The sequence below is a fragment of the Ursus americanus genome, chromosome 8, assembly GCF_024610735.1.
Source record: "Ursus americanus isolate L20-20 chromosome 8, mUrsAme1.1.p, whole genome shotgun sequence".
NCBI lineage: Eukaryota > Metazoa > Chordata > Mammalia > Carnivora > Ursidae > Ursus > Ursus americanus.
Genome location: NC_142134.1, coordinates 20,332,264 through 20,356,120, shown reverse-complemented (window position 1 = coordinate 20,356,120; position 23,857 = coordinate 20,332,264). Strand labels below are relative to the sequence as shown.

Here is a 23,857-nt window from a genome sequence, read left to right as displayed (position 1 = left end):
AAAAGGAAATTGAAGGAGGACAGAATACTGTGTGATGACGGTCTAAGAAATTCCAGCAGTTGAGTGTTGGTCTGCAGATTGAATATCTCCTTCTCAGGAAATTTCGTAAGATACGCAATTACTTATAGTTAGCTAGGCGAAGTATGCATCAAATGGACTGAGAGTTGAAGTTTCTGGAAACCTATTTTATTTAACATTAATTGTTGCAATTCCTGCAACCAAGAGTGCTTTGTTTTGTTTTGTTCTGTTTTTTATAGACAAGGGACAGCAATCTGTTCATGTCTTTGTTGAAGGAAAGCTGAGATTGCAAATGTGTTTAAATCTGATAAAATCTAAATCCTTACTCCAATAATGAAAAATGTCATCAACAAATCTTACTCTAAGATCTTTGAGGCTCCGTAAAGATTATTCTTTATGGGAAAATCACCTCAAATTTCTTTCCAGAAGGAAAGATAAGACCTCTCTTAAATAATGGCATCTGGAAAATTGAAATTTTCTTAGTAGTATAATAACTGACATTTGTATAGTATCTTATGATTTGCAGACTACTTTATATACTTTATCTTATTTGATAACTAAACAAAGCTAACTTTCATTGGAAAGTTATGTTGGACAAATTGTTCTCCAGAGAGGAAAAAATGTGTTGGTTTTAACCAATTTAGAAACCAAAAAAATCAGTCTTAGCTTCTTAGGCACTAAGAGGGAGGTCATGGGTTGCCATATAATATAACAACTGTCTAATGATATAGTAATGATGATAGTTGTAAGAATAACATAGATTGAGACCTAGCTGTATGTATGATACTGGCTTATGCATTTATATGTTTTAACTTGTTTAATCCTACAAAAAAAAAAACCTTGAAAAAGATATTATTTCCATATTACAGATGAGGAAACTGAGGTGCAAGTGTTTTAAGTAACTTGCCAAGTTCACAAAACAAGTAGGTAAAAGAGCTGGGCCTTGAGCTCAAGAAGTCTGGCTCCAGAGCGCTCTCTCTTAATCACTAAGGACTCCTTCCAAAATGTAAATTGTCTCTTATATAAACAGTTTCTTAAATAAAAATTGTAAAACATCCAATGACTTACAAACGAAACATAAAGGGAAAAAGGGAATAGACACTATTGTGACTGCTTATCAGGACTCCTTAATAAAATCACATAGAAAGGAAGAAAGATCATGAAAAATAAAAAATCTGCTTAAAGAATTAGAAATTAAAATATTTCTAACTTTTTGGCTATCTCTGAAAAAGAGAAAGAAAGGTTAAGAAGGAAGAGACTAATTTATGATCCAAGAATAACCCAATGTTATCATAATTATAAAAATATGTTTTTAGTCCTTCCTAAAAATATTTCCTGCTTTACTTGGAGAGGACATTAGTAGTTCTTCTAATACAGAATAATTCCTTTCCCAAGCAAGAGAGAGAGAGTCTAGAGACAAATAGAACATTCTAAAATCATGGGTACCTCGCTGAGGACAACCCTGAACTCCTTAACCCATTCTCCACACGGGGTGTGAGAGGCATGAAGGGGAAAGTGTCAACAGAATCTGTTCTTCTAACTCTGTCCTCTTTGGGGTGAGGATACCTGGCACACAGATCTACCCAGCATTCTAGAATTCTCTTGTAACAATAAAGGAACTTTGTCCCTTGAAATTTGACGATGTTTGTAATTGGGATGGAAACTAATAAATCCCCATCATCTCTAATAAAAGTTCCATACACAAAGGAACTTTTAGGTTGCTTTGAATTTGGGGACAGATGGAAGAGACTTTTCTCCAATGTTCTCCTAAGGAGGCTAAAATACAGATTTTTTCCTAGTGTCTTTATGCAGTAGAGAGAGACAGGTGTAGACCTCATGGTATCCGTTTCTCTTGCCTACTGCCTAGAGATGGAAACCCACAGGGGAGATGCCCAAGTGAAGACTTAGCTTTTTGACCCCTAATCTGGAAAGCCACATATTATCTCCTATGCAAAAGAAAAGAAAAAGTGTTTTGCCTTGTCTCATGACAAAATTAAATTTCCTAAAGTGATATGAAAAATTATCCTATTAAAACCTCTGATACATATTGTGCTGAAATTTTTTAAATTTAGTTTAGATAAAAAGACTCCTGGATGGGTATTAAGGAGGGCACATATGGCATGGTGCACTGGGCGTTATACGCAAATAATGAATCATGGAACATTACATCAAAAACTAAGGATATACTATATAGCGACTAACATAACATAATAAAAAATTATTTAAAGAAAGACTTCTGGAAATGTTTAAGTTTGTGGAACATTTTTTTTTATCTCATTAAGGGAGCTTTATTGATATGAGGGACAAGATCTCATAATCATAGTGATCATAATAAAGAACAGTGTGCATTATAGGGATTTTGCTACAGTGTTTTTCTTGACCCCAATCAGATTCCTACTATTAAAAATAAGCATGCTATACTTTTTGTCCTCCTAATTCATTCTTCACTGGAAGACCTATAGCAGTGGTTTTCAAATTGTGATCTGTAACACCAAGGGTAATGAAAACAGTGTGGTGAAAATAAAAAAGTTAAGTGTTAAACGTTACAAAATAAGAATGAAATAGAATGGACTGGATTAGAAATATTAGAGTATACCAAACATGGTAAAAATAGTATTATTTCATTAAACTTTGTTTCAATTATTTATATGTGTATGTATACTGAGGTGCAATATAAAATCTTTATTTCTGATAAGAGTCCAAAGAAAAATTGTGAAAACCACTGACCTGGAGAGATTGTTGGACAACTACCCCAGCCCAATTCAGAGTGTTAATTCTTTACTCATAAACCCAAAAATTCACTGTCAAGAGTGACTAAATTTTGATATAGTCCCATAATGAATATTATACATTAATGAATAGGAGTAAACAACAACTTTAAGCAACAATATAGATCAATCTTAGAAACATGATATTGGAATGAAAAACTAAGATGCAGAGAACAGCACACAATATGATACTATTTCTGTGAAACTCAAAAACAAACAGTATCATATTGTCTAATGATATACACTTATGTGATAAAAGTATTAAAATAAAGCCACCGAGGAGCCAAACCTAAAATCCAAAAGCATGGTTACCTCTGGATAGAGGGTGGGCTGGTGGGAAGTGGAGGAGATTGGAAGAGAGCAGAAATGTTAATATTATAGTTCTTAAGGTGGGGGGATGGGGTTTATTATGTTTCATGACTTAAATATATTCCTCAATAAAAAGTGAACTTGTAAAAACAGTTTTATAAGGAAATACACCTATTTTTTTTAAAAAATACTGTATTTGATAGAGGTCTGGTAACTAACCTTATTTCTAAAACACACCATCTTTCCCTATGATGGAGTGGCCAATAATACCCCAGACAACTCCGCTTATCTAAAAATAAGATTAGCTTTTAACCAGCTGTGTGGAAATGACAGAGTAAATGAAGACCATTTTCTCAAAATTGCAGGCTCCCCTCTGTGACCCTGCATAATGTTCTTCTTTTTATTGCCTCAGTTTCTCCAGCTGCAAAGAAAGAATCATGTGTTAACTCTGGATTCCCGTTCCCTCCCTATCCTGTTCTAATCTTCAAAGAAATAAGACCCAGCATTTCTAAGCAGTTCTTCCCAAACTTGCTATCTGACCATCAGAAAAGACTTTTGACTGGCTGCCAAAATACTAGCCCTCTTCCCGATGGCACTGGCACCGTTCGTTTCATAGTTCAGCTCTTTGGCTGTAAGGGAGCAAAGTGCTTCTCGGGTGGGTGGAAGAGCAGCTGCCTGCAGTTTCCTGTCTTTGGAGAATTAAATTATTTAAAAAAAAAATGTTAAGTGCTCACTCAGCAGTCAGACAGTAGTTTGTGTATACAACCTCCCTTCCTTGATGTAAGTACGCACACTCCCCAAGTCAAACAGTCTGTGTTCCAAATTCACTGGAAAGGCGGCTGTTTGGAATGTATCCCTTCTGAAGGAGACCATGCTGGAAATGGTGAAATGCCTGCCCCCAGGTCTCTGAAGGAGAAAGTTCTGACAGTTCCCCTGGTTCCTCTTGCCTCCAGGGCCTCTTGGGGCAAAGGCTTTGGTGGGGGAGCCTGAGGGGCAGGGCTGTAGACAGAGCAGACACATCCAGCAAAGGGGAAGTGTTACAGGCCAGGTCCGGGAGTGGCCCTTGGGGCCTCTTCTGCACGGTGGGTGCTCTATCCCGGGCAGCTGGCAGTGAGGCAGGGCAGTGGGAGAGGGCTTTGCAGTGGAGGAGACCAATGTCAACAGAGGCTTTCAAAGGCAGGCAGGCCACATGGGACTGCCGGTAAGCGCCAGAGGACCCAATTGTAAGTACTGAAGAAAAAGTGACCTTCGGGACTGTTGGGAAATAAATGGTGTGTCCAAACATTGGTCTGCTAAACTACGCGAGGCTCAGAGAGAAGGCAAACTGCTGGGCTGATGTACTTCTGTCCCTTTTTCTTTTGTTCCTCTTTAACGAAAGGGCAATAACCCCAGGTGCTTAAACCACAGTAACTCCGTTCTTGGTGGTCAGATAGCCCAAGGCCGCAGTCCGAACCCAATGGCAATGGACACACGGCAGTGGCAGGGAGACAAGAGTCATCCGGGCCGGGGGACATGCGAGAGAAGACCTGTGGGTCATGGCAACATTTTATAGATGCGTTAAATATGCTCGTTCATGGCCACAAGAATAAAACCATGTCTTTTGAAGGTAACGAGTCCATTCAGTTGACAGGGCTAACGAAGTCTGGTCACTGAGTAAGTGTGTCAGGAGATCCTGGGCAATTGTGGAAGCAGCTCTGTCCCTCAGAGCCAGGTCCACTTCAAGTGGGTCCAGGGAAATGTACATAAATTTACATAAACAACTCAATCAAAGCCAATGAAACCCTTTTTCTATTTTCCTGTCACTGTTCAAAGTGAAACTGTGTAAATTAGCTAATTTTCAAAATTGGCTAAAATTTTCAAAATTTTATTTATTTGCTTTTACTTAGAAAACTCCACTTATTGACCTCCAAATCTGATAAAACTAACAGCTTTGCACAAGTGTTTTAAGAGGACTTTGACCTTTTCCCCAGTGCTCTGCTCCCTGAAGTCAGCTCGTTTTTTGTTTCCGGGGCCTCTGGATCTGTTTTCTGAGATGCTAAAAGGACTTCAGGTCCCCGTTACCTTTACGGCCTCTCAGCATTCGTGATCATCATGGGATGCAAAGGGAAAAATACAGAAAGACCCAGAAGCTTCTCCACTTGCTCACAGAGGTGGGCCCCAGAGCCGACCCAAAGCCGGATCCGGTCCAGGTTGAGAGCAACCATGACGGTTGCGCAGTGGATCATAGGAATCCAGCTGCTCCACGAAACAGCCGTCCCTGGGACACCTGTTGTGAGCGGCCACGATGTGGTAAAAGGCCAGATGGCACAGCCACTCGGGGCAAGGCGGAGGATTAAGTGGCCTCCATGGCAGGCCTTGCGGTGCACAGGGGAGCCGGACCCCGGTGCAGCGTGCGTGCGCTGGGGTCTGTGCGCGGGGTGCCGAGCCTTTGGGGCGTCCGGCCGCCCACACAGATCAGCTCTGCGGCCCCGGGCAGGGCGGCAGATGGACGTGGAGAAGTGCGCACTGCCAGACGGTGGGCCTCACCTCTCCACGACCCAAGCCCCAGCACACGCTGTCATTTTAAAGTTAGAAGATTTTGATGATAGAGGGGGAAAAACTCCAAAGACATAACGTAGGTCTATTGCAATACAATTAACACAAATTAGCAAAGATACCAAAACTAGCACCTGGAGTTGTTGGGCTACAACTCAGAGAAACACGTTTTTCAGAAAACAAGGATTTTAACACAAATGCACTCTTGTCTCCAGTCTTAGGACAAATCTGAAGGATACTATTTTGAGTTACCAGCTGAGTCATTTTTTTCTTTTTCTCTCTCTTTCATATAATAATTATTGAGAATTCATATAGTGTTTGAGACACTTTAAAGGAATGAATAACAACAACAACAAAAGCTATAATCATTTTCTTAAACGAAAAAAGGATAGGGAAGAATTTTGCTGATGGTAAAAAGACTCTGCATCCCCAACGTGTCCTGAAAGCCAAAGGTAGCAGTACAAATTGTCACTGGATAATAAGTCCCAAACTATAACTCTATGGGATTCTTTCAAGTTTGACATTGAATTGACTATTAATAGAAGGAAACTTTTAGGGGGAAAAATAGTATAAGAATTAATACATCAGAAAGTAAGGATATGTAATTTTCATAGCTTATGCTCCAGAAGGTCAATACTTTAATTCAATCAAGACTGACTCTCTCTCTCTCTCTCTTTCTCTCTCTCTCTCTATATATAATATCATCACTTTTTCTTTTTAAAAATTTTATTCATCTATTTGAGATGAGCACGAGCAGAGGGAAACGGGAGAGGGAGAAGCCACTCCCCGCCAAGCAGGGAGCCCAATTTGGGGCTTGATCCCAGGGTGCCGGGACCATGACCTGAGCCAAAGGCAGATGCTTAACCAACTGAGCCACCCAGGAGCCCCTGTAATGTCACTTTGTAACATACTAGCATCCTCAGGCAAGAGCATGGCAAAGTACTTTACAAAAGATTCAGCAATAATAATCCACCAATATAGTTAACTAAAATTTTACAGGCACTGGGATATTTCTTAGCTTCAAACTCTTTAGTTACTCATGAAATCGGCGCACTCAAAGCATTCATTCAATCAGAGGTTTAGCTGATTTCAATTCAGAAATGAATGAATTTACTGAGTGGCCCTGTTTGAGATTCTATGAAGGACGCAAAGAAAATCAGGCACAGACCTCATTTTTCTAGGGAGTTTTGTGTCTAATAGGTGAGATCAACATACCCATAAATAACTAGAATACACGGTCAAAAGTGGTGGTTACCTACAGGACAAGTGTGGATGACAAATCAGGGAGAGCAGATTTGGGGAAACTTTTGGGAGAAAAGAGATGTACTAGTCCGTGAACTAGACATACAGGATGGACGGGAAGTGCGGTCCAGGTGGAGGGAAAAGTTCAATTACAGGCGTGGTTTGGGCAATTTCAAGTAACTCAGTTTAGCTGGCTGGAGAGTAGCACAAATGGGGAATGGCAGGAAATGTAGCAGGAAAGGACTGCATGAATCCTTAATGGACTGAATGAATCCCTTAATGGAATGAAGGATTAGGAATGTCAGGTTAAGCGAGTATGTTAGACAACTCAGATCTCAGCTCACAGGCAGTCTCTTTCTCTCCCTACACAAGCACCATCCCAGCCACTGTTCAAAATCTACCACTGAAAGAACTCTTATTTACAGATTGAGAGTTTAGTGCATAAGGAAGTGTAGTAGAAGACTGTAAAATAACATGTAATTTACTCTTTTACCTACCCTAAACTCGCAGATTCATTTTGCTTTTACTCTATGTTTGCAAAGAAACCATGTCACATAAATACAGTTGAACAAATTAATGTAAAGGGATGAGTGTGTGGGTGAATGGGTGGGTGGTTGTGTAGGCAGGTGGACCGGTGAGGGTTATAGGACTGAATGCATGGGTGGAGACAGGATATGTGCGTGGAGGAGCGTATAGTTAGGTGGCTAGAGAGGAGGATGAGTAGGTGCAAGAGCGTTGGGTGGCTACCCATTGGCTACCAAGTGGCTAAAGCACTTGGGTGATTTGCTGTATGATCCCGTGATTGAGTGTTCAATAGCCGACCAAAAAATGTCAATAATATAAATCCAAACAATTGTTTGCTAGTAAAATTTTAGTCTGGATATAGGAGTCAAGTACATTTTTTATTGTACTTGTAAAGTGCACATTCTTCATTGCACATTGAAAGAGAACTCAAAAGACATGTGTTTTTATTTCCTTCATCCCTTCCTACAAAGGTATAGGACTTGAAGTTTTCCCAGGTACAATTTGAGTACAACAAGGCAAACACACCGAAAAGGTAAAAGTCAATTAGATAAATTTAGGGTGATTTTTAAAAATGACATTTACCATCCTATAAAGTGAGCAGATTCAGCTATATTAATAGTTTCAAAAATTGTAAAACACCGAGGTTGATTTTGAAAACCAACAAGCACCAACCAACAAGCCAGCCAACCAACCAACCAGAAATCTTAAAAACCCAATTATGTGTGAGGAAGGCACTAGTATTTACTAGTTTAACTAGTAAAATCAGTTTTAGGAAAGCTTATACCCTTGCAATTCAAAGTTTGGTCCTTGGACCAGGAGCATCAGCATCTCCTGGGACCTTGCTGGAAATGTAAAATCTTAGATCCCATCCCAGACCTAGTCAATATGCAATTTTACATGCATTAAAGTTTAAGAAGCACTGCTATATGCTCTTCTTGGAAATTCAAAATGTATATAGTGTTATAAATTGTTAAGTTTTGCTTAATCCAATGTTTACCAGAGTTATTTACTCATGGATTTCTTTTTGTAAAATACTGGGAACACTCATTTAACATTGCATGGAAATTGTAGAACACAGTATGGGTGATGCTAGGCTCCATGAACCTAAAGTCCTCCCAAGTAAAGCATTCTGTGTATGTGTTAATTATATACATATACATATATCTGTATATGTGGGTATATATATTTAGCTACATCCATGCATTTATGTATCATTTATGTATCTAATAGAAAATAGCCATGATTATTTATGCATTTAGTAAAAACAAAAAGAAAACAGACTTGTTAGATTTGAGAGAAATGGTGGAATGCAATTTTAAGTTCTTGGTGAAGAGAAGGAATTTTGTGAAAATGAACCAGCTCAATCAAGAGGTTTACTAGGGAACATTTATGTGGGGCTGGGATTTTCTTTTACTCTCCAACATCTTTTCCAAAATATACATTCTTCACTAATGAGGGCTAATTTTTTATGTGCTTTCTCCCACTTGTTCCTATTCAAATATTTTATTTTTGAAGGAATGCTGTTTGGGGGGCTGTTAAAATTTCCATCATCTTTTAGGAACGTTATTAAAGAATGTTAGTTTTTAGATGAAGTTTCCTTGGGTAAATACAAATTAATATGAAAGATTTGGACTTAATTTGATGCTATTAGAAGTAATCTGAAAATATACTTTCTCATGGTGGTGATTAGATCCTTTAAACAATATTATAAACACGACATTTTGTTGGACTTGGCTTTGTGCTCTCTTAGTGCTTATCCAAAAGTACGTGGATGCTACCACAGCCCCCCAGCACCTGAAAAAAGCACACAGATCCAGGATGGTGGCTCTTTTTATTCCAGGGACTGGACACTTGAGAATAGAAAGGGCTTTGTCATTGCAAATCGTACTTCATTCTGACCAGGCTTGGGATGAGCAGGAGTAAGGCTGAGATTCTGCCAGGCTAGAAAGAAGGCAGGGATAATTTTAGGTGGTATTTAGACATCTTTCATTTTGACAGCGATGAAATGATCTTTACATTAGAAAACTGAAGTCAGGATAGCAAATGTGGTAGATATTATCATGTAGGATGAAGTTAAGTTAAAAAGTGAAGCCATTTGAAAAAGTAAATAACATTACAGATATGAATGCAATAAAAATTGTGATGTAATGTAAAGGACTGCAACATAAGAAAGCCTCCTCTAATCCAACCCTTTTGTTCTGCTGAGGAATATGAAGCCCTCTCTATGTGGTAAGTTCACGGGCATTCAGGCCTAGAGTTTCTTACTTCTCAGGTTCCAGCTGATAGTGATAGTAATAGTCTCAGATGAAAATATCTTAAGTGCATCGGAAATATCTTTGGGATGTAGAATTATCAACCACAGTGAATGTCTACTTCTTTAGATATTAGACAACCGATTATACTCATTCAGTTAATAATTTTCAGGATTTTGGGGCGCCTGGGTGGCACAGCGGTTGAGCGTCTGCCTTTGGCTCAGGGCGTGATCCCGGCGTTATGGGATCGAGCCCCACATCGGGCTCCTCCGCTGTGAGCCTGCTTCTTCCTCTCCCACTCCCCCTGCTTGTGTTCCCTCTCTCGCTGGCTGTCTCTATCTCTGTCGGATAAATAAATAAAATCTTTAAAAAAAATAATTTTCAGGATTTTACAAAACATTCAGATGCATCATACTAGTAAAGTGAAGAAATCCCTCTCTCAAAATAGCTGGGTTTGTTTATCTTACTTGCAGTATGAACCATAACTGTCATGAAGTTTGGCTCACACCTGTTGCCACTGTTCTGAGGGTTGGTTTTGCCTACCATTTTCAGATGGAAATGTGAGCAAGTAAGGATTCTGCCTCTAATTTCTTTATTATACAAAACATAGAAAAGGACTCTACACCATTTAACTTTCCAGTGCCCTGGCTTCCCTATCTGTGAAATTCCATTAATTAACTGATCTCTAAGCTAACTTATAGCCCCGAAGTCCCATGGCTTTATAGCTATTAAAAAGATGAATGGTATATTAAATCCATAGAAATAGCCTAGCTTCCAGGGAGAAATATATTATTAGATAATAAAACTGGCATTTTTCAGTGCCTACCATGTGACAGCTACTCACAAACATGGTCTTATGTAATCTGCCCATTCGTGTGCATGATTTCTATTCCACATATGTAGAAACTGAGGTCAGAAGGGGAGCAGTAAATTACTCAACATCACACAGCTAGTAAGTAGTTTGAGCTCAGGCCTCCTTTTTTCAAAAGTCCACTGCTTTCCTCCACCACACCAAACTACCTTTCCACGATCACAACATTTTATTATTAACTTTTAGGTAAAGCTACTGGGGCAGGATTGCAGAAAAAATATCTATTTGTCAATTTGTCAACACAGCTGGAAAAACATCCTAAAGACTTCCTAATTGTTTAGAATATTGAGAACACATGTCATTTTGTAACTAAACCCTTAAATACACGGAATAGATTAATGACATGAAAGTTTATCAAACTCAACTTAGATGTGAATTTGATGTTTAAAAAACCTCAGACTCTGATACGGATCCAGGAGGCAGAGAGTAACTGATATAAACATTATTCTTGGGAGGAAAAAGAATAGAAACCATATGAATATCATAAATAAATAGAAGGATTTATTATAAATACATAAAAGTATATGCAAATAAAAATGTTGCCAAGATTTCAGAATTATACTAGCTTTCAATTCAATGAAAATAGGAAACAAATATTGCCATTATCTGGAAGAGAAGAAGTAATTGCTTACGAGCAAAAAGGAAATGTCTAAAGTCATATCCATTATATAGCAGAAAGGATGTATTTTATAGCAAAATAAAATTTTCTGTATGCATGTGCATATTTGTGTATACTTAGGTGGTAAGTCAAAAGTCAAATTTAAAAAATGCATTAAGTAGCATCTACTTGTTGGAATAGCTTTCAAATATAAACTACGCAGATTTGGCACTATCTTTTGAAATAATAACTTAGCGGAAAGAAATTCACTTGGAGAAAAAAGAGTTTTGATCTGCAATGTGGTTTTGAGGTGGCAAGGAAGAGAATTTCTTGAGGATATAGAGAACCAGCTTTGGATAATGACATCGGCCTTGAAAACATTTTTTAAGGAATAAGCCTTCATTTCTAGTTTGCAGCCTTACTTTTCACTCATATTTCAAACTCACTCAGAAATGCACAAAAAATTATTTGAAATTCTTGAGCTAGCACATTAATACCTCCTAACAATAGTGGCTTTCTTATTTCCACTGATAATCCTCTTAACAGTAACATGCGAATGGTCAGCATTTCAAGTGAACTAATCAATTCATACCCCTACTATGATTGCCTGTTTCACACAAGGTGCTCTGACCAACAAGTGCTCAGCTGGAGAGTAAAACAAAGGTGACCATGATTTTCCCAGCAGCCATCAGTTTGTGAATATGAACGAGGTCGCCTGAAACAATAATTTAATTTTCACTGACTTCACCAACATGATGTAGGTCCTCAAGAGCTATGTGAAGCTTCTCTATCCTCAAAACATTTCTGGAAGCCATCAGTTGGTACCTTGTCTTCTCACATGTAATCATGAGCAGACTCCTAGGCACTGCAACCCCTCCATCAATGCCCAGCTGCTAAGTGGCTCCACCAGGCATGGCCACTCCCGGCATAATCCACCAACGCTCCATCAGGCTTGGCCCTACGGGCACAGCCCTTTGATTCGTTGGGCCTTGACGGTGGCAGAGGAGTCTCAGGTGTATACAAGAGGAGGTTATGATCTACCCTGACTCCCTATCAGATTCCAATGGATAGAGTACAGAGTCTAGGAAGGGATAACTAATTGATGATCTCCTGTGGATTTATGTTATGAATGAAATGGGCATGTGCCCAATGTGTCTTGCAACCTTTGGTAAATTTTGGATTGGAGAATGCAACTTGGATCTAAAACCAAAACGTTTCATCCCATCCCCACCCAAATGCAGACTTTGGGGCCATCTGGGGCCTGGGGTGGGTTGGGAAGGTGAGGGAGAAATGGATCTTTTAGAGCAAACTCAGCACCCAGGCAAATGCGTGGAAGATCACAGGCTTGCCGCATCAACCCTGTTACTGGTTGACTAGAGAATAGAGAGGGAAGGGTAGGAGGTGGATTCTCTCCCTTTGTGCTTTCTCGTGCAGAAACAAAGTGAGCCAGAGAACCTGACTGCTCCCATGTGGGCCCTGCAGAGCAAGAGATCTATGCAGGAACAGTCACTTTCAACACAGGAACATCTCCCTGAAATGAGCTCCCACTCCTCCTTTGTGGGGAAGCAGGTGTAGGGCTGGGAGAGAAGCCAGAAGTTTACTTTCAAAGACCAGTCCTGATAGGAAGGAGAACAAGGTTTCTTCCCCCGTGAAAACATGAAGATAGGAGATTCAACTTCTTCCCTGAAGACTATGTAGTAGAACATGATAAAGTGCTGCTGAGGAAGGGACAGAGGCAGAACGGCTGGCCTACTCTGTGTTACACTCTATTTGAAGGATCCCAGAGCACGTAAAACAGAACCCCAAATGTTAGAGAGTTTATGAGAGAGTCTTTCCAGCTTTGGCTTATCATCCTTCTGCCTTCCCTGGGTCTAATGGTGGGCGGAGGAGACAGTCCAAGGGACACACCTGCTTGGGCACAGAATTCTCATTCCTTCCAAAGTAAGGAAGGATGTGCCATTGGCTTGGCCTATCATGCTTGGCTATCTTCGCTTAAAATTCATTCTCTTCCAGAAGAAATCACAGTCTCCTAACCTGAAAATCTGCTTTGGAGCAGACTCAAGAATTTGCCCAACATACCTCCATGGGTCTAATCCCAGCAGTAAACATAGTTAGAGTTTTTTCACCGGGAGTCTCTTCTTCACTCAACACAAAAAGGCAACTGGGGGTCTGTCTTGTGAGTTAACCAGACACTGCCAATCACGCCTACACTCCAACAGGGGACCTGGCCCAGGAACAATCTGTCATTCCCTACTCTCAGCACAAGTCATAATCTAATTTTATAAGCAGGTATATACCTGGGAGCTGGTTAGCGTATGTAGGCTTGAGCTTTGAAGCAATTAAAACATGAAAACTAATGAAGATGATAATAAACAGGAGTTCAGGAACTCATTTAAATGGGAGGGTCCATTAAAACACTTATTCATTCTTTCTTTAACTCAGCATTTATGAAGTATATCTGTAGGCACCAAACACAGTTTATGGGAATAAAAAAGATAGATTTAATCCCTGTCCTCAAGGGGCTCACAGTCCAGGTATAGAGGCAAAGATGTAAAGAAGCAAATGACAACTGTCATAAATCTTTTCCACAAAAAAGGCAGATACAGCAAATTTTATAAAAATGCAGCCTGATACATGCTGTAACAACAGACACAAAGTACTGTGAGGTACAGAGTGGGGAACAAGTAATTTTTAAAGTCACATCAGGCATTCTCTAAGTTGGAAAGATTTGAGAACATATTAATTAATGAGGATAAGGACCTTGGCTTAATTTTTTTTAATACACGACTATTCCTAAGCCTGGATTTCTGCTGTAGTAATTGTTTAATGTGCTTAGGTTTTGCTTTATTAATGACACATTCATGGCAGCCATGACTAGTAATGACCTCTGGCTTATGAAAATAGATCTTTAATGAAGTAAACACATTTACTGGGAAACCATCGGAACATTTTGGCCCTGTGGAAAAACACAGTTATGTGTTTACTGATAAATTACTGATAAATTTCCTTCTGATGTAGCTGAGCTGCATGTTAGAGCATCATTCAATATTTTGGAAAATCCAAACAAATAACCTTCTCCAAAAAGAAACGGTGGAGTTAAAGTTTTTAGATTTTTTGCTTCTTGCTTTTGTTCAGTTTATCTGAGATAAAAAAGTCAAAGCATCTAAGAACACTTCTTTTGGTTTGGAATTTTAAAATTACTTGGAAGTCGCTGTAGTTCCTTTGGTCTATACCATCTCTCTGGGCTCGTGGGACAAATTTCTAAAACCGTTCACGGAGGTAGCTCCTAAATATCAAAGGACTGAAGGGTTTAGGAGTATACGGAGTCCACCGCAGAAAACTCTCTTCTCTTTTTACATTGTTTTCTTTCCTTCTCTTTATTCCACCTCAATTTCCAAAGCGGTCTCTTGTTTCCCACGTTGCCGCCTCACACCGCAGGCTTCTCAGTGGTATATCTGAACGCTGCACAGCTCTTTGAATTTGAGTAAGTAATTCTGCATGTTCCTCTTGAATAGTCCAGTCTAGATCTCTCCTTACAGATTATATTCAAGTATAGACGAGATATATTTGATGTAACATAGAAGGTGATACAGCATAGAGTCATTAAATCTCATACGATTTAATATGATCAGTGATCATAGATGGTGGACACCCCTTGTTTCTGCTAGTAGCACCCTGGTTTGTTCCTTGGAGATTCACCCATAGCTAACTCAGTCCATGTTGGTGTATCACAGGACCATACTGCTTGCATCGGAAGTGGACATGTGACTCAGGAAGGGTCATCAGAGCCAGCGCTGGAAACTTTGCAGGAACTAATGGGACAGTGGTTTCCGTTTTGGTGGGAGTAAGCTTAGAGCTATTGGAGCCAGTCTGCTGCCTATGAATGACACCGTCACAAAGAAGGCAAAGCTGAGAGATAGAGGGAGAGAAAGAGAAAGAGACCCTGGTCCTGATAATATTGTTTGAACCCCCAGATCTAGCTAGCCCTAAGTCTAGTGAAACCCTATATGTATCAGAAAAATGAGTCAATAAATTACTAAATTTATTATAGCATATTGTCTTCTGCCTAAAGTTCACATTTATCACATGAATTCTTATTGTCTCTTATCTGTTTCTGCCACTAAATTGTAAATGCCTGGAGATCAGAATTCCCTACTACCTGGCAAATAACAGATGCTCAATAAATATTTCTTCAAATGAACAATCCAGAATCTATCCTTGAAACAAAAATCACACAGCTACATATTTAGGGACATTGATAACACATGTTAATATTTTATATATATATTTTAATGTTTTATATATGTTCACATTCTTTTCTTTTTATAATTGGGAAATAATTTGCACCCATACAAGTTTTGTTTATGGAATTGCAAAAAAAAATAGTTATGTGGTGAGAAATGATACTTTCTATTATACTTAAAGTTACTGGCGTTGTAAGCACGGATTGACTAGACACCTATATGGAGTACCACAATCTAGTTCCTACCACGCCTTCTCTAATAAATTAATTGCAAAGTTATGTAATATGTGATAACCCTGATACAGTGTTTCACTCTGCTCTCCTAACTCTTAGAATGGGGAAGCTGCAATAGTAGAAATCATCCGTTATTTAGCTAAATATGTGTTTAGCAATTTGAGATTTCCCCTATGTCCCACTCCTGAAAAGTCTACAAATGGAAGACTAGAAATATTACTACCTGTCTCTGCTTGAACTGCCTACCGGAAGGGTCTCTATCCATGGAATTCTGGATAAATAAGAATTAATAATTAAGAAAGATCAATGACTCACAGCACATATAATTTGTCATTCAAGACAAGCAGTGTTTAGAGTGGCAGGAAAAGGTAAAGGCTAATCACAAAACATTATTAGAATGAAGAATTATATAATTAACCTGTACTCTACTTCTTCAATCGTGAGAGATTCATATCTGAAAGGAACAGCCACGCAAAAATGAACAAACCAATATCATACCATACTTCTCTGGCATACCCAGTACCTTTCCTCTCCCTTAGATCCCCTTGCCCTCAACCAACATCAGCTTCTAATGGACAAGAGGGTGAGACTCACTCACTAGTAGGTGTGGCATTACTGGATGACTCTTTCAAGGTAGCTGCCTCTGCCTTTTCTTTCTCTGACTTGGAGCTCTACTTTAACTGACGTGTAACTGAAAGTTCAATGTCTAATGGCTTCTTGCCAAGAGGGTTCACCTTCAAGATGGCTTGGCTTCGTTTTACTAAAGACTCTTTTAATCCTGCTTCTGTAAATCTAAACCAAAATCTACAGCACAAAACATTCTTTATTTTTTGACTGCCTTTCTCCTTCCTGGTTTAGGAAGAAGTTGAGTTCTGTGATATTTTGTGGTCTGACACTTGGCATGCTTTGTTCTTTTGCGGTAAGCAGTTAGACAGCGATTCTCCGTATTGTCTTTTGAATTCTAATTACTAAGATTTTAACTTTGGAAGGCAAGACAAGCTTACTTTCTTTGAAAGTTTCTGCTTCATATGGCCATTTTTATGAACATAAAATTTTTTGGTAAAATTCTATTTGTTTGTTTAGTTCTTCTTAATAAGCTCTGCAAGCTTATTACTAGTAGGCTGAACCAATTCTTTACCTAGAGGTTTCTGTGTCACTCTCTTGCAATGGCATGGAGACTCTTCTTTTTTTATGATAGGATTATAATTTTAACAAATAACACACTTTATGACAACTGTTTTTTTAAAGATTTTATTTATTTTAGAGAGAGAGAGAGAGAGCAGGGGAAGGAACAGAGGCAGAGAGAGAGAATCTCCAGCAGACTCCTGGCTGAGCGCAGAGCCCAATGTGGGGCTTGATCCCAGGACTCTGAGATCATGACCTGGGCCAAAACCAAGAGTCAGATGCTTAACCAACTGAGCCACCCAGGCGTCCCTATAACTGTTTTTACTTAAATATTGTAGGATGCATATTGGTCTCAATGATCCTGGCAAAAGTAACTTAAAATATTTTGTGGAAGATACTCTTGCCCATATGAATAGGAAATAAATGTAGACATCTATGTTGTACTCCTAGGTATTGCTGAGTATTCCTGCAAGTATTGCAGTTCCTAGGGCCCTCTCTGTTTGGATACTTATATATAAGTCACCTCTCCTTTCACTGTTATATCAGTACTAAAATGATTTGTTACCAGGTGATATGAACTGCTATAGAAATCCTTGAACTTCATTCAGATCAAATTTTGAACAGCATTCACTTTCTTTTTTATGTGACTTTTATCTTATTACATAAGATGTATATGTTTATTCAGTAAAAATTAGAAAGACATACAAATTTAAAAAATCCACCTGCAATCCCACCACTCCCTCTCCACATTTTGATGTTTATATATCTAGATTTTCTGTATTTTAAAATTGTCTTTTCACTTAAAACAAATTGTGGACAACTTTCCAAAATGCAGTATTCATGTAAATGGATTTCCTGCCTACAGACTCTTCCCCACAACCTGAATCTATAAGCAGAATCTTGAGGTAATCCCTCATGGACTAAGTAGGCATGTCTATATTTTTTGGAATAAGTCTCTCTTGTTTTCTGCTGATTTATCAAGCTCTGTCTTCCTACATATCATGAACAAAATAATTTCAAAGCTGTTCTTTGAATTTATTTTTAAAATTTTTTAAAGATTCTATTTATATATTTGACAGAGAGAGAGGCAGCGAGAGAGGGAACACAAGCAGGGAGAGTGGGAGAGGGAGAAGCAGGCTTCCTGCTGAGCAGGGAGCCCGATGCGGGGCTCGATCCCAGAATGCTGGGATCATGACCTGAGCCGAAGGCAGACGCTTAATGACTGAGCCACCCAGGCGCCCTGTTCTTTGAATTTATGAGTCATTTTATAATGCTGTCTCCCCAACTCAGGCTCTGCCTAGATCAATAAAATTTTCCAAAGTAATTAATTCAGCCAAAAGAAATCACCAGAGAGCTTTACCAAGGACTCACATACGAGGAACTCTGACAAATACCAATAATGGTATTCTGGGACTATCAGTGACTCAACTTTGTAATAATACTTGTGCCTGGCACAGGGTAAGCCAGCAATAAATCCTGAGTGATAAACAAAATAAAGCAAGTTACATAAGAAATTCTAAATCTCCAATGTCAATGGTGGTGCCAAAGCCCCAGGGCTATTGACTGTGCTTTTTAAATTTAAATAATGTGAGATATGAATGAAAAAGCATTTAATGAGGTAACAATTTTATGAAATAGCCTAGAAGTGATATTATTATTTAAAAAAATTTTATTATGTTACGTTAGTCACCATACAGTACATCCTTAGTTTTTGATGTAATGTTCCATGATTCATTGTTTGCGCATAACACCCAGTGCTCCATGCAATACGTGCCCTCCTTGATACCCTTCACCGAGCTAACCCATCCCTCTCCCTCCTCCCCTTTAAAACCCTCCCTTTGTTTCCCGGAGTCCATAGTTTCTCATGGTTCTTCTCCCCCTCTGATTTCCCCTCCTTCATTTTTTCCTTCCTTCTCCTTATGTCCTCCATGCTATTCTTTATGTTCCACAAATAAGTGAAACCATATCATAATTGTCTTTCTCTGCTTGACTTATTTCACTTAGCATAATCCCCTCCAGTTCCATCCATGTCAATGCATATGGTGGGTATTCATCCTTTCTGATGGCTGAGTAATATTCCATTGTATATATGGACCACATCTTCTTTATCCATTCGTCTGTTGAAGGGCATCTTGGCTCCGTCCACAGTTTGGCTATTGTGGACAATGCTGCTATGAACATTGGGGTGCATATGGCCCTTCTTTTTAAAGATTTTATTTATTTATTTGAGAGCGAGCGAGAGAGAAAGCACCAGCCAGGGGAGGGGCAGAGAAGCAGACTCCCCACTGAGCAAGTAGCCCGACAAGGGGCTCAATCCCAGGACTCTGGGATCATGACCTGAGCTGAAGGCAGACGCTTAACCAACTGAGCCACCCAGACACCCGAAGAAGTGATAATATTATTTAAAATAAACATTTTTAAGATTTAATATGTACCTGACATTAACACATATGAGTCTTTACATATACTCTTTTACACACGTCTTTCAGAACAACTCTATGAGGCAGGTATTTCAAATCTCATTTACGGATAACAGGCACAGAGGTAAATTGCCCTACGTCACCTATGTGGCAAATGGCAGAAGAAGTTAAATCAAGATTTATGTAACTCAGATGCTCTCTGCATCATCCTTAAAATGCATGTGGCATTCCACAGATACTGGAATATGACTATGGAGTCCATTCCATTGCTACTATGCTAAACTTGCCGACCCTAGCAAGATGGGAAAGTTAGAAACTCTAATGTGACTTATATTTGTGTCCCACCATTGGTCTGTCCAGAGATGGCCTTCTTTAAGGTACAAGGAATACCTCTCAGATTACGAATTCCAGGATGCAAATTGACTGATATTCAGATTTATCATTGATTACTTGAAAATAGACTTCAATTGCCTTTTCCTTCCTTAAGAAGGATCCCTTCTCTGGCTCTGAAAATATTGTCAATGGGGCAATAGCAATAGTAAAGAATAAAGTGAAGTGAAATGAATTAATAGAACTGTATTAAAGCTAATATATATATTATAATATATATACATACATATACACATATATACACATATTCATAATATATGTGTGTATATAAATATATATATAGTTTTTTAGAATAAACCGTAATTCAAGAGAAAATGAACAAACTGATATAACATGTGTTATCCAACCTAGACAATGTTATGGTAGTGATTAAACTGTTGTAGCATTAAAGAAAGAAACCACATTTCTAAGGCTGTCTGATGAGTCACTGCAACAGAAGTCCAACTGGCTCTAACCTTTTAGATGATATTTTTTCTAAGATATTGCTAACAAGCTTATATGACTCATTCCACACCGAAGATAAACTAAATGGCAACCTGACTCTAAGAATAACTTCTAATATCTAGGAGGATTAACTGTGGCTCTGTTTGTTCGCGAACTCCAGAAAAGAGTTATTCCATCCAGTGGTAGAAATAGTATTTCTCTCAAACTTATTTTTTTCTTATTTTTTGGGGGGGAGAACAATATGGATTGACCACAAATTATAGTTGCCAGGACCATGGTAGTTGCCAAAATTTCCAAGAGGATCTTCGGCACCTTATCTCAGGCATCTCTCAGGCACATTGAGAATGGGAACATGTGAGCAGGCAGGGTATTGTGACAAAGGCTACGATGGGCCATAGTTGCTCAGGGCTCCATGGGTGCACAGTGAAGGGAAACATGGACAGAGCAGTGGCAAGAAAGCACTTCTTCTGAGAGATTTCAGATAGGACAGGTGCAATCCAGGTGGAGAAAGTGGTAGGGATGCTCCAGGCTGAGATGGTATACAAATAAAGGCCCAGAGGTATGACAGAGCAGCCTTGAGGAACTAGAAGCAGTTAGGTATGGGTTATGTGTTAAGATGCAGATAGTGAATGTTGGGATGGTAGGGAGTCTCCAGTTTAGTGAAATACTCTGTACCTTTGGCTGTTCGTTGGGTGAATAAACATTGACGGAGCTGTGCTGTTTTGTTCATGTGCTCCTTTCTGTGTTTCAGTGTGGAATGTGTATGCGTGTACTTGAATAGTGCTTCCCACTAAGTGGTTAGCTCTGAAGACAGAGGCCATATGCATCAAAGAACGTTTCGAACTAGGCATCATCCTCAACGTTATGGGCAGTGCAAAAGCAGTACCCTGAGAGGAACACAATATGTATAAAGTTGAGATCAGTTAGAAAGCATCTTTCAAGTAAGCTGCTGACTCAAATGAAAGGAATGTAGAACATGTTTCAAGTATACAGGGACCCCAAAACACCATTAATAAAAGGATGTTTTATTAATAAAAAGAGGGGGTTAACTGTTGGACCTAAAAGCAAAGATGACCAGGAATTGGCATGAGGAGCATTTGAAAAGCAATGGAAGTGGGAAGCCTCAGACCACATGTGGATGATAGCAGACAGGTTTACGTACACGGTAGGTTGGGACTTTGTCAAGAATCAGTGAGAATGAGGGTGGTAAGATGGATGAGGTGAACTAGATAGAAAGGCTGACCCAACTACTCCTTATGGAGAATGGGGGGGGGATATAAATAATAGATAAACAAATGGAGTTGATAGGGAAAGATCCTGATAGTCTGACAGAAAATAAAGAATTAGATTGAAACCAAGGTAAGATAGCTTGTGAGTTCTTGAGGAGGGAAAAATATTACGACTAAAAAGATATTTGAGAGAGGCAAGGTCTGGCAATAATTTCTCTCTCTTCACAGAATGGAGATACTGGATCCAAAACATACCAGGCAATGATGTCCCCCTTTTCATGACCTTGTTTTGAGACGACTGATTCCATATTACAAACTGAGGAGACAGGCTAAATAGACCAAGACTTTGGTTCCAACCTTGATTTTCTCCATGCTACTATTTATTTCTCCTTTCAATCTGACAATCTAGATCTTTTCCTTTATTTGTTTTTAACTTCTTTTTGTCTTTATTTTCATATGTTAACTGGGGCAAGCCACATAGTCTCCCTGGGTCTCGGATTCTTCACCTGTTAACATACAACAACCTACATTATCACTGAGGGAGCCTTTCGGATTTAGAATTCTATGAAATTGCAGAAGATTAATAAAACGTAATCTTATGTAACTTTCCCCATGGATAAGAAAATCCCTGTTGGCTTTACCTAGGGAAGAACAGGGGACCTAGAAGTCTTGAAGAGAACTCTCCAAGTGATTAGTTCAGTATTGATTTAAATTTTTTTTCCTATTTTAACATCTCTAATATCGAGATGTGTCATATAACCAACAGCATTATACCATCATAACTGACAGCATATTTTCCTTCTTAGCAGTTCATAAAATAATGGCGTGTTATACAATTGAATTTTCCAGGTAAGGTCAGGATATATATAGAAGTAGATCTTTCAAAGATCTAATAAAACACTATTTAGATGAATCAGGAACACAGGTGGAATGGGGACAGAGAGTCTGCAAAGTGACTGTCAATTATTATCTCAGAAAATCCTCCTGGACTGTAAGACAGTTCCTCCACATCTTCTACTCTAGGTTACTCGTAAATCATTCTGATTATTCTAAATAAGGCTCAGGGTTCTGTTGGTTGATGCTTTTATTGTATTATTATTATGTACTATTATATTTATCATCGCCATTATTATTAATCTAGGCCAGTGTTTTTCAAACTGTAGGCAACAACCTATTTGTGGATTATGTAGTCAATACAGTGGGTTGCCATAGCATTTTAATAAATAAAGCAGCATAGACTAAAATAGAGTCTCATAGTACATCCCATATGGTGAGTGTATCATTTCCTGAGACTTTTTTCAGATGTATTTGCTTATACTCATACATACATCCATTCACATATGTGACTACTGGTACATACATAGTTTAAGATGTAATTTCTATTGGGGGTTGTGGTTAGAAAAGATCTAAGGCTGCTATTCTCACCCGGGCTTAGAGGTGGCCATGGCGATCATAAACAGCTTGCAGCACGAGCAGCGAAGCAGAGAGACGCTGAATTGGGGGCAATGCTTTGGCCCTCAGGAGCAGCACGTCTATACTCCTACCATTCACCTACTTGGCAAACTAAAATGGTACTTTGGATGGGCTTGAGCTAGCCACTCATAAATAAATCTGTGATGAGTCTACCCTCTTTACCAGACATCTCCATTACCAGCCTTATTCTACTTGATGGCTCCCTAACTGCTTTGTGTTTGATTGGTACAATTATTGGCATTTATGACCAAAAAATTCCAATTGATATTTGACATTTGGTTATATTTATTTCTAAGAAAATGTCCTAAGGGAGGTTTTTACTTTGGAATTTTGACTCAAATGTTTATTATCTTTCAGGCAGTACATTCACATGAGGAAGGTATTACTTGAGGAAGTGGATACTGGTTAACTACCTTTCCTTCCAAATTACACACAACCATAAACAGCCAGGACCCCCTTACAGGCATATAGATTCATTCAGTGTTTCCTATAGTGCCCAGAGTTTCTGCTTTTGCTTCCACTTCAAGCATCCTTCCTGTACATCACAGTAAGGGGGTTCCTACAAAGTAGGAAGTGAAACTAGCAGCTGCAATAATGAAAGTGGGAAAGGACTGGTTTTTCCCCTACAGTCTCTATCAGTAGTTGAATCAGTGTCTTCCTGAAGGATATTCTTAGCTTAATGTTTCAGGTGGATTGACATTCTAATGCTGACTCTCTCTGACAGTCTATCCAGTGTAGCATCCTATGAGCCTCTCAGATCTCCTCCTGCAACCCTTTCATTTTACACATAAGGAAACTGAGGCCGAGACAAGCCAGTGCCCAGCCCACGCTCAGAAAGCCTGTTCCGGGCAGATCTGAGACGGCTAAACTGTCCTCAGCGAATTAGTTCTGTTACTTTAACTTACTGTATTTAGACTCTTTCTCAAGGTTACCTTAAATCTTTGGGAGAGGCGTAATACTTGGCTTAAGCATTTTAAAGCTATTATTGAGTCTCCCGAGGGCAGTTTCTCCTCTTATAGAAATTCATGCTAGACAGTTGAAATTAATAAATTCTAATAAATTTGGTAAGTCATATAATCTGATTTTAAATTCCTTTGCTATTTTTTTCATGTACTTCAGAAGCAGAAAAATAAAAGCTGTGTTTTCTTTCTCAAGATATCTGTGAGAAGATCAATAGTGAG

At 39.0% G+C, this 23,857-nt stretch overlaps 1 protein-coding gene, 1 long non-coding RNA gene and 1 pseudogene across 2 annotated transcripts in view; 1 reads left to right on the top strand and 2 right to left on the bottom strand.

Annotated features, from left to right (window-relative positions):
* The window catches only part of RASGEF1B (RasGEF domain family member 1B), a 528,807-nt gene that overhangs the window by 84,381 nt on the left and 420,569 nt on the right, over positions 1–23,857 (bottom strand). The gene's annotated exons all lie outside the window — the stretch shown is intronic.
* Positions 1–23,857, top strand: part of LOC148109529 (uncharacterized) — a 105,160-nt gene that overhangs the window by 1,222 nt on the left and 80,081 nt on the right. The gene's annotated exons all lie outside the window — the stretch shown is intronic.
* On the bottom strand, positions 5,039–22,648 carry LOC123789513 (small ribosomal subunit protein bS16m pseudogene; annotated as a pseudogene).